Below are 12,689 nucleotides of genomic sequence, written 5' to 3'. Positions count from 1 at the left end.
AGCTTTGTCAAAAAAATTAATTGCAATACTATATAAACTGTTTGTAATACTCAGGAAAAGTCATTTTTTCAATCTTCTTCTAGGATTTTAAAATTTTTTCATACCTAAACCAATGATCTGAGCATATAAACAGGCAGTTTTCCAAGGAAGAAATCCAAACTTCCAATAATCATTTTTAAAAATGCTCTAAGTCATCAACAATTACAGAAATGCAAATTAAAGTATCCTTGAGGTTCTATCTCACACCTATTAGAATGGTACAAGTGATTAAAGAGGAAAATGACAAAATGTTGCCAGATCTGTGGCAAAATAGGTCTAGTTATGTTATAGCAGTAGTAGATAGTAGAACTGTGAATTGATCTAACCATTGTAAAAATCAATTTGAAGCTTTACCCAGAGATTTATCTAACTACATATATCCTTTGATACTACCACTATGCCTATACCCCAAAAAAATCTCAGAAGAGAAAAAAAAATTCTAGAAGTACAAAAATACTGATAGGCTACTCAGCACAGCAGCAGCCCTTCTCTCTCCACAGTGGTCAGTTACAACCCCTGACTCCCCAGCAAGAACGGACCTGCAGTTGGCATTGACCTTGGTACCAGTTACTCCTGTGTGGGAGTCTTCCAACATGGGAAAGTGGACATCATTGCTAATTACCAAGGAAACAGGACCACCCCAAGCTACATTGCCTTCACCGACACAGAACGTTTAATCAGTGATGCTGCAAAGAATCAAGTTGCAATGAACCCCACCAACACAGTTTTTGATGCCAAACGTCTGATTGGTCACAGATTTGATGATGCAGTTGTACAATCAGACATGAAGCATTGGCCTTTTATGGTGGTAAATGACACAGGCAGGCCTAAGGTCCAAGTGGAGTACAAAGGGGAGACCAAAAGTTTCTATCCAGAGGAAGTATATTCTGTGGTCCTGACCAAGATGAAAGAAATTGCTGAAGCTTACCTTGGGAAGACTGTCACAAATGCTGTGGTCACATTACCAGCCTATTTCAACGATTCCCAATGTCAAGCCACCAAAGATGCTGGAACTATAGCTGGTCTCAATGTGCTCCAAATCATCAATGAGCCAACTGCTGCTGCTATTGCTTATGGCTTGGACAAAAAGGTTGGTGCTTAGAGAAATGTGTTGATATTTGACCTTGGAGGTGGTACTTTTGATGTGTCCATTCTTATTGTTGAAGATGGCATCTTTGAGGTCAAGTCCACAGCTGGGAACACCCACTTGGGTGGGATGGACTTCAACAACTGAACGGTCAACCATTTCATTGATGAGTTCAAGTGAAAGCACGAAGGACATCAGTGAGAACAAGAGGGCTGTTGGCTGTCTTCACACTGCTTGTGAATGTGCAAAGCATACCCTTTCTTCCAGTACCCAGGACAGTATTGAGATTGACTCCCTCTATGAAGGTATCAACTTCTATACATCAATCACCTGGGCCTGTTTCGAAGAACTGAATGCTGATCTCTTCCGTGGCACCCTGGACCCTGTGGAGAAGGCCTTAAGAGATGCCAAGTCTCAGATTTATGACATTGTCCTGGTGGGTGGTTTCACTAGAATCCCCAAAATGTAGAAGCTTCTGCAAGTCTTCATCAATGGCAAGGAGCTCAACAAAAGTATCAATTCTGACGAGGCTGTTGCTTATGGTGCAGCTGTCCAGTCTGACATTTTGTCTGGAGATAAATCTGAGAATGTGCAGGACTTGCTGTTGTTGGATGTCACTTCTCTTTCCCTTGGAATTGAAACTTCTGGTGGAGTTATGACCGTTCTGATCAAACGTAATACCACCATCCCCACCAAGCAGACACAGACCTTTATCACCTATTTGGACAACCAGCCTGGCATGCTTATTCAGGTTTATAAAGGTGAGAGAACAAAGACAAAGGATAACAACCTGCTTGGCAAATTGGAGCTCACAGGAATTCCCCCACTACCCAGGGGTGTTCCTCAGATTGAAGTGACATTTGACATGATGCAAATGGCATCCTCAATGTTTCTTCTGTGGATGAGATCACAGGCAAGGAGAACAAGATCACCATCACCAATGATAAAGGACATCCGAGCAAAGAAGACATTGAGCGTATGGTCCAGGAGGCTGAGAAACACAAGGCTGAAGATGAAAAGCAGAGAGACAAGGTGTCTTTCAAGAATTCTCTTGAAACTTACGCTTTCAACATTTATTTATTTGTTTATTCATTTATTTATTTATTCACCACCACCCTCACAAACACATTTTATTCTTCATATGGGTTGTCTGTGTTTATGTCAGGAAGATTTCACTCTTACAAGCTCTTATTAAGCTTATAAGCTTTACTTCCTTTGTAGTATTTTATACTAAGATTCTACCCATTTTTTCTTAGAATTATTTGAAATCCATTTCCCTGGAATTATATGAAATACACTAGCTGATGGCAGTCTTTTCTTCTCTTATCTAGCATAAATTCCATGATGATTTGGTAACTTTTCCCCCAGGTTCCTATATTTTCCATTTAAGCTGAAAATTTCTCCTTATAGGTAAGAATAAAATGAATACATACTGCCTTTGTTGTGTCAAACTTTTGAAAATAAATATTTTAGGGGAATTCACTAATTTAGCATGGGGATATAGGATCATAGATTTAGAACTGTATGGCACTATTAAACTCCATTGATTTCAACCCCCTCATTTAAGGGATGAAGAAACAGATGGGGGGGCGGGGAGGGTGTTAAATGACTGTCTTAATGTGACAAGTGTAATAAACAGCTGAGTCAAAATTTGAACCAGAGTCTTCTAGCTGCAGATTTGGCACTTTATCTCTTTACCAAGCTGTCTTTCATCTTCCTTACTTTGAGAGGAAAGAGAATTTCAGTAGTCTGTAATGCCAGGTTTATAACTTGTTTACTGTACTCACTACCCATCCTCTGTCTAGACTGATGGTGTGTTGTTTATCTTGCCCCCTGAACAATATATCTTCTGTTTCTCCCTCCGTGTATCTTCATCTTAATACTGTACCTATATAACTCTATTTCAATTGTCCATGGATTTCTTCAAATGAATGTATCTTTTTTCCTGTACTGCCTCTCTACTATTTACTCTTTTTTTACCTTATCTGATCTTTTAAAAATAATGAATTCTCCTCCAATTTGTGTCAGACTAGCAATGAATCATGAGTCATATTCACTTAAGGTAGCTAGGTAGTGCAGTAAATGGAGCCAGGAAGACCTAAGATCAAATCCTGCCACCAACACTTATTAGCTGGGGTACTCTAAGTTACTCTTACTCTTTCTTAGTTTTCACCTCTGTAAAATAAAAATAAGAGTGTCACTTGAAGCACAGCACTGTTGCTAGGATGAAATGAGTTAATATATGTAAAGCATTTGGCAATACTTCAAGTGCTGTATAAATGCTATCTATTATTATAATTAGGATATTTTATTATCATAATTATTTTTATAGTTAATCCAATTTTAGTGCTACCTTTGAGTTTAGATTTGTCTCCTTGCATTATGATTGTTAAGGCACCCTTTGCATTACTCATATTATACCCACTTGTTTATAAGCACATGAAACCAAGAATTTAATGACTGCCTCTCTTCTTGAATATCTTCTACAAATTAGCAGGCCTCACCATCTTCCCAGTTCATACCCACTGATCTCAGTAACAAATGGCTTTGTGGATTTTTTTCTCCCTCTCCATTTTCAGATTAGAGCTTTCTTGAGCAAGAAAGAATTTCTTTTTCTTTTTTTGATCTTTTTTTTTTGCTTGGTTAAAAAAAAATCATTTCAATAGTGATCAAAACCCTGAATTTTGTATATCCTAAATAATGGTACAAAATCCAAACATTGTCTTCACAAATGAGAAATATATGCAGGAAGATCATTTAGGAGACTCTTATAATAGTGTTGGAGAATGATGATTAAGGTATAATTTGAGTGATGGTTGTCTGAGCCAAAAAAAAAAAAAGAGAGAGACTGACAAAGATATTGTGAAGGCCAAGTGAACAGGACTTAGCATCTGTCTGGATATAGGAATGGGGAGGCAACAGAATGGGAAAAATAAAAGATAATTTCAGTGATTAGGGCTTACAAAATAATAGGGGCAAAGAGCATATTAAAAACAAGTGATGCAGAATGAGAGTGGAAGGGCTGATTAATGAAGTGATTGTTATTTTTTTCCTAATCTGCTGAGCCATCCCAAACAATTAACAAACTCAGCAAACTGGGAATATTCTGGCATTTGACTCAGAGGAGTTCTTTGTTTACCTTACAATAACCCAAATCTTACAGTTTATCTAGTGAATGAGTTCCAGGCAGCAATGAAAATCCAAGCGTTTTACAACAAAGTTAGAAAATTTCTAGACATTTTGCTACTGAATCATTTTTTTGGGGAAAAACTTATTGAAGACATATATTATGTGCTTATATTTATACAGTTTTCTGATGGGTATTAAAATTAATTACTTAAAGGAATGTCACAGATTTAGGCAGCTGGGAATTGCACAGCTAGCTGCATTCAGCACTGATTACAGACTTGAGTTCTGAATTCCACAATCATAGTGAAACTGATTAGCTCATGAGTATCCAGATTTACCAAATCCAAAATGGTGTATACCAAGTTCATTCAATATAAGGATTAGTTGAAGAAATTTGGGAAAGCAAGCCTGGAAAAGAGAAGGGTGTCTTCAAGTACCTGAATGTCTATTATGAGGAATTGGAATTACATTTCTGTTGTTTGATCCCAGAGACAACTTATCAGTATATGCAAAATGTATATAAAGTGAATGCAAGGCAATTTGAAGACACTAGCAACTGGGGGAACCAGAAATAGCTTCCTGTAGAAGGTAGAACTTTAGTTAATTTTTGAAGAAAACTCAGGATATTAAAAGGCAGAGGTGAAAAGGGAGTCCATTTAAGGAACGAGGGATAGCTATTGCAAAGGGAGAGAGGGGACTGATTGTCATGTATGAGTAAATACAAGAACAGTTTGACCTGACCATAGAGCATGTGAGGAAATAATCTGTTGGGAGTTTTGAAAAGTATGTTGGAGCTTGGTTGTAAGAAGATTTAAATGTCAACTAGAGTATATATTTCAGCCTGGCGATAATAGGCAACCACCATACAGATGTATATGGACTACCTTAGGATGTGTGGGTTACCTCTCAATGAAGTTATTAGAGAACACATTGGATGATGCTTCATCAGATTCATTCTATTAAGAATCCTTTTTTCCTTTATGAGTTAGACTAAATGACTGCTGGTTTTAGCTAGAGTTCTGAAAACCTGTGAATCTTTATTTCTGAGAATGCTTGGAATAGGTCTCAAAGACTTGAGTATGAAATCATGGAACGATTGAGTGTGGTCTCTGTATAAAACACCTGAAAAGCTCTAGTTCTTTTATAGAATATGGATATCAGGTAATGTTCATACAAATGAGAAAAGATTAGGATATTATGCAATATGTGGTACTCATGGTGCCTATAATTCATGAACAAATTACCAATCCATAAAACTAATGACTTGTAAACTAAATGAGAGGAAAGATGATATAGTGGAGAAAAAGCTGATGATACAGTTAAGAACACCAGTCCTGCCACTGACACATACTAGCTGTGTGTGTGGGCATAGGCAAGCAACTTAACCTCTCAACCCCTTCTCTCCCAAGCAACTTCCTAAAACTGTAATACAAAGGGATTTGTTGATATGCTTCAGGGAAGAAAGCTTCTAAAGTGGAAGCTAGTATAGCTTTCGAAGAAGCAGGTATAAAATGACTAATGATATCTTTTCAAATGGATCTGTGATCTTTTAGTTGGACATCCCTTCTTAAAATGATGCAGATTTTGTGTTGTTAGAATCACAGTGTACTAACTCTACTATTCTTGAGGGTAAAAACAGTATGCTATTTAATAAAAAACTGCAGTTCTTTTCCATTTTTTTCTTGTTTCCTTATCTCTTTCCATTTTAATCCTTGAGTGCTGCTGGGATGACTTTGTTTAGTTAGATCTTTCAGTGAAATTTTTAAAAATGGACGTTTTAGTCCCATTGCTTCTCTCCACTTTACAAGGTAACACTCCTCATATTATTCTGCATTTTGTAATATTTTACAAATGAATTCATATGTTAAATTGCTGTTGTCACCACATTCTATATTTCTCCATCTGGAAAATAAAAGAAGTGTTTTCAGATAAAAAGACTTTTAGTTATTTTTGGTTTCTTCTTTCTGACAACTGATATCAATCCAATATCTGTATGGAATTAGCATCTCCTCTACCTATGGCTCCTCTTTCATCCATCCTAGTTTTCATCATCAATAACTTGTTTCAATAGGTTAGGATAAAGTTGCCTAAATGCTGTTCTTTTCTTGCTTTCTATTCTTTCTTCCAGTTTTATTAGTTTTATCTTGGCTATTAATATCTGTGTATTTTTATTGTTCACAGATAGGTGATATAAGAACAGCTCCCACATCATTATGTCATTTCCTTTATATAAACATAATGAATTGTTACTTCATGATCACTGTGTTTGAAATTTACTGATATTATTTAACAAAGTTCCTACTATATATAGGAATGAAACTTTTATAAAATCTATGATTAGAAATCTCTTGTTTTTATTCCTGATTCATACAGTTCATCACACAACAAAATTCTTTTTAAAATGCTTTTTTTTTTTTTGCTCTTTGGAGGGCATTTAGGGTTAAGTGACTTGCTCGAGGTCACACAGCTAGTTTTTGTGTTAAGTGTCTGAGGCTGGATTTGTACTCAGGTCCTACTGACTCCAGGGCCGGTGATCTACTCACTGTGCCACGTAGCTGCCACCTAAAAATGCTAATTACTGATTTATCTATCTTTTCTAAAATATTATCATCCTCACCCATTCCTTTGGCTAAAGTCACTGGTTATCAAAGTATATGTTGATTTAATTCAGAAAGTCTTCTCAAACTTCATATTTCTATTTCACTGGTTTCTTATTATCTAGTTTCATTTAAGGTGAAAACGCTAAGACTTGACGATTCAGTTATTCAAGTAGCATGTCCACTTGCTGGTCACTGGATAATTATCTCACATTCAAAGTACCAAAATGCAGGATTAAATTGATAGGCAGTTCAAAAATTATTTTCCTTAGCATTCTTTTCCCTCTTTTCTAGCACCGTTACTGCAGATATTGAAGCGAACCACAGAGGACTAGGGACCATTTTATATTTTTCTTTGTTTCAGGAATTGCTGTGATCAGGGAAGTCATTACTATGTGGCTAACTGATTAGTGATAAGCATCCTTTAACTTATCTGGAGAGGTGGATTGAAAACAGATTCAATCTGCTGCAAGCACTGTACTGCGGGATGTTCTAGTATGACAGACCAGCCAGAGCTTAAGTTCCACTGGCAGACTTCAAGAATCCAGAGTCACCTAAATCAAGGAGGCATCAGAGTAGGAATTTACAGAGAAATAACATTGAGGGAAGTTAGATATACTTTTAATATGTATGCCACTTTTGACATGTAACTACTCTAACAGTAAATACTGTTAAACATGAAATCTTAACTATTGGGTTTATATCCCACATTTGCCCTAAATAACTGTGAAACTCTAGGCAAACCATTTAACCTCTCCATGTTTTAGGGAAATCGCTAGGATTTTATTTACTAAATTATAGATGGGTTTTGATTTCTTTAAGTGGACAGGATTTCCAAATTAGGATCTCCCCACATCAATGAAAAAATACATTTTTTTTGTGTATGCAGTCTATTTATTGGAAAAATTAGAAAAGACATTTATCTATTGTTGGGGACCCGGTCCCAACTCCAGCCTTATCTTATCTTATACCCGGTCTTCGGACGTCTCCAGCTTCTTGCCTCCAAGAAGAACTTACCCCCACAGAACACCCAGGACACGGAAAGTATGATGCGAAGCTGTTTATTCTATTATAGCTTAACAGCACCACAAGCAAGCACAGGAACAGGCACAGGAACTAATTCACTTCCAGGCGGAACTGGAACTAAGCAGGAACTAACTAACTTCCTCTATCTCCCCAATTTTTATATCTTGAGGGAGCACGCCTTGTAGGGCCAATCATGTTCTTTCCCAAGTACGTTGTAAGAGACCAAGGAGCAACGTCCTTCCCTGAAGTCCTTCACGCACTGCCACGCAGAGTATCACTCTCACGTCACTGCACCCAAAACTCTCTTATCCCTGGTTCGTTAACCTCCAGGCAAAGCTGTCCCAACAATGTCCCTCAGAAAGCCACGTGCACCCCCTCTGGCTGCCCCCTTGTCACCTGTCATGTGGGAGCCAATCGTGCACTTTCCTGAGTGCAGGGCAAAGGAGTATGTGTTAAGAGGAGTCCATGTTTATGAGGCACGCTCAGTGGCAAGTCGGCCTTTCCCAACCCAGCAGAGTGGGCCCCCACGACCCTGCGCTCAATACCATGTCGGCCTTTACAGCCCGGCAGAGTCAGCTTCCATATCTCCAAGCCCCTGCCCCTCAGAGGTCACGTGCACTCCCTCTGACATCTTGTGACTGCCTCAGTGTCTCTCACACTCGCGGCCCTAACAATCTATCTACATCTAGGTATGACTAATAAAGTAGGTAACACTTAAGCAATTAAGTCCAAAGCTATTAGTGCCTGACAAAATGCTAAATACTCCAAAATGAACTTGAGATAAGGAGATATGTTTTAGGTGGCCACCTATTTAAAGTAGCCATCCATATAAATAAATTATAGAAAAAGACTACTGTAAAAGTCAGCTGTTTGTATGAAGAACATTTTTTAATAGATACAAAGTATGAAACTAAAACTAGGTTGATCATATCATAAGCTACTGAAATGTGGAGTTCTTGGCAAAATATGTCATTAAATGGCTATAGGTAACATCTCTTTGCAATGCTCTGCATTAGTGATAAGGTTTGAATTGACTAAAGCACCTGACCAGCATTATTCTCTCAAGGTAAAAGACGAAACAGGACTGATGATTTCCTAGGTTTTATAATAGGCTCAGAAAATAAATCAATAGATTGTATAAAGGAGATGGAACCATAAATCCTCATACAATTCAGGTTTTCTAAATAATTGAAGTCTTAAATTCGGCTTCACATTGCAAATTTCTGAACAAGTATCTCATAGAATCTATTTTCTTCACTGAGAAATGAAGTCATTGATCTAAAAGGCATGATACATTTGCATTAAATGAAAGGATGCTATCATCATTTGTCCTTAGTTTATAGGGTCATGGGATACAGAAGAATTAAATAATTGAGAAAATGAATTCATGTGCAGCAGTGCATTTTAGGCCATATGAAGCAAGAAAAAAATATACTGAGGAGAAGTTCTGTTTGCACATGTTATCAATGATGAGAAATTATTTTCTTGATAGCCATGTATTTAGGCAGTCTGGATCATCCCTTGTCTATATCCAATACAGACAACATTACACTATGCCATTTGGAAAGAGGATAGGCAACAACCAAAACAAAACCCAGTTCTTTTAAAAGTTCAAGTCATATTACCTATATTATCTAAATTAAATCTGGGGATAACTTAAGCATTGCTCTTCTGATCTTAATCTCCAACATCATATGACCATGTGGATCAAGGTCCTCTGCAATCTAGCATCACACACGCTTTTTCAGGCTTTTGGTGCTTCCTCTCCTTTGTCATATTGTTCCCTGTATTTAGAACTGTTTCTCTCCATCTTCACCTGTTAAATTCCTGCTATTCTTTCCATTCTTGGAAACACAACCACAATGCCACCTCTTTCACTAATCCTTGTCTGATTAGCTCTCCAATTAGTAAAGAGCTTTCTATACCTGTGAACCCCAAAAGTTCAAGGTTTAGACTCTGCCTCTGGCACTAACTATATAACACTGGGAGTCATTTAGTCTTTTTGAGCCTTAGCTTCTTCATATCTAGAATAGGAATAAAAACTTCTATTTTATTTCACTCATAGGGTAATGATGAGGCACAAATTATAAAATCTATATAAAATATCTTGCAAACAGTTAAACACTATATAACTAAGTGCATGACCCCGAAAAAGTCATTTAAACTTTCAGTGCAGGAAATTTTTTTATAATAAAAACTTAAGAAAATATGCTGATTTGTATTAGTAGTTCTTCATTTTTTGTTCAGTTGTTAGTTGTATCTGACTCTGTGTGACCCAATGACAAAGTCCATGATGTTTTCTTGGCAAAGATACTGGAGTGGTTCACCGTTTCCTTCTCTGTTGTATCCTCACTTCATGGATGAGGAGCTGGAGAACAGCTTATGGGAAAGGGGTAAATAGAGGTTAAGTCACTTGCCCAGGGTCACACAGCTAGTTAAGTATCTGAGGCTGAATTTGAACTCAGATCTTTCTGACTCCAGGCCCAGTGTTCTATCTACTGCTCCATCTAGCTGCAAAGTAGTTCCTCACTAAGAGCTCCCTAAGGCAATAAATTACAAATATATTTCCAGAAAAAATCTATCTATGCATACAAACACATACATATACACACAGTACATATATATACATATATTTGTACACATGAATATATATACATGTGTATTCACATATATTATGCAAATTGACAAGAGTGTATATATTTTTATATACATAATCAAATCTAAGACCACCCCAACACAGGATTTTTATTTTCTAGTAAAAAAAAAAAAGTTTTCACCATTTCCTCTTTCATTGCTAAGCATCCATTATTACAACTACAAAGATGGTTCAGCAAATACAATTGTAGTTCTATGGGAATAACTACAAATAAATTCAAGGACAAATTGGATGTAAAAACTTCTAACTAAATGGTGCATGACTTTAAAAATGTCCCATTTTTTCCTGATTAAAATGTTCAATATTTGAATTTAGATAGATATCTTTAACTGAAAATAGGTAATTGCTATGCTATTGGGCTGACATGCAAGGAGATTATTATTGTTGTTAGAGCTCTGTATACTACTTCAACCTAAGGATTTATATGTATATGAAAAAAGGATCTACAAAGTCTTGAGTCTGAACTTGGACACATTACTTAGCTTCAAGTCTTATAAATTGGCACTTAAAACAGGAGTCAGACTCAAATTTCATGACTCCCTGTCCCATAAGCTGTTCTCCAGGCTGCCTCCTATAAAATCATGATCACAATAGTGTGCTTATCCTTTTCCAAGCCACTGAACTTCTATTTCCTATAAAGAGTCAGCTGTGTCCAATAAAAGTAAACATTTATCTTTGTAATGACAATCATTGAGTTTCTTGGTAGAATGGTACAGCATTCAGTCAGCATCCAATATAGACAATTTCTCCTTGTGACTCACATCACTACTGAAAACATGAAAAAGTGATCATGTGGCCCTTTCAATGTAGAAAATGGGGAAACAAAGGCATAAAAATGAAGGTCAAAAGTAATGAAGGAAAAATATAACATGAAATCGAAGTTGTTCCCTGAAACTCCAAATTTAGTACTACAGAACTTTGGGGATAATATTTTTCCCTTCTTAATAATGAAAATATGCTCTTAATTGAATTGAATGAAACTTCCATATAAACTCTGGTCATAATGGTTGTATTTTTAATACCATGTATTCATCACATTTTGTTTAATTTTTAATGATATATACCTGAGATCATAAAAATAAAATTTACCATTGACTGCTGGTATGAACTACTGACAGATTTGACCAGATACTGTATTCAGATATAACCAAAGAGTAACATCTATTTGTTCTTTATTCATAAGTCCCCAAAATAATATTTATATTACTGTAACATTTTTATGCATATTATTATGTTCTTGAGTGTGACCTCCTTGGGAGGTGGGAAATCTGTCTTACTCGACTTCTATCTCCAAAGAATGCCCTAAACACACTAGGAACTCAATAAATATGTTTCACTAATTAATAAAAACTGTACTACATTATTCTTAAATACTCAAATGCATCTATGATTACATCAAACTAGAGAACCCTCCATTGATAGAGTTATTAACCCATCCATATCTTTCTATGCTGTGTGACTCTTGTTCATATCTTTTCATGAATTCTCCAAAGAGTTCACCTCAAAAGCTAGAGGTTACACGCACACACACACACACACACACACATATGCATACCATTAAGATATATGTTGGAATCTGATCAATAGACCTTCTATTTCTTTTTGATCTTCCTCATGCTGATGGATAATCCAAACTCTTTGGAGTAATTACAGATTCCTTCTTGAGAGTTGATGAAATAGGAACAATTCTGTCTGCAAACATGAAGGTGGAGGGCCACACCAAACATAGTTTGACATGAACTCTAGGCTGGATCTCCTCCAAAACAACATTAGTGAAAAATTGCAGGAAACATGCATCTCTCTGTATTTTATGCCTCATATTTATTATTATAAGGTCATTGAGCAAGATTTTTTTTCTTATTTTTCTTAAAGAATCTTGAGTGGTTCTGGTAATATGGAACGGAGTCACCATATTTATTTTTTAAGCAATTGGGGTTAAGTAACTTGCTCAAGGTTACACAGCCAGTTATTTTTGGGTGTGGTGCTAAGTATCTGAGCCCAGATTTGATCCCCAGGTCATCCCGACACTGAAGCTGGTACACTTACTTCCTGAGCCACCTGGCTACCCCTAAGCAATTGGGGTTGAGTAACTTGCTCAAGGTTATGCAGCCAGGTGTTTCTGGGTGGGTGCTAAGTGTCTGAGACTGGATTTGAT

At 36.7% G+C, this 12,689-nt stretch overlaps 1 pseudogene; it reads left to right on the top strand.

Annotated features, from left to right (window-relative positions):
• The first annotated feature begins 613 nt into the window (after positions 1 to 613).
• On the top strand, positions 614 to 2,329 carry LOC138175719 (heat shock cognate 71 kDa protein pseudogene; annotated as a pseudogene).
• Positions 2,330 to 12,689: the final 10,360 nt, after the last annotated feature.

Source organism: Petaurus breviceps, unplaced genomic scaffold (assembly GCF_028583685.1).
Source record: "Petaurus breviceps papuanus isolate PSGF00001 unplaced genomic scaffold, PetGlider_PUasm1.0 79, whole genome shotgun sequence".
Taxonomy (NCBI): Eukaryota; Metazoa; Chordata; class Mammalia; order Diprotodontia; family Petauridae; genus Petaurus; species Petaurus breviceps.
This window is presented reverse-complemented; position numbering and strand designations above follow the sequence as displayed.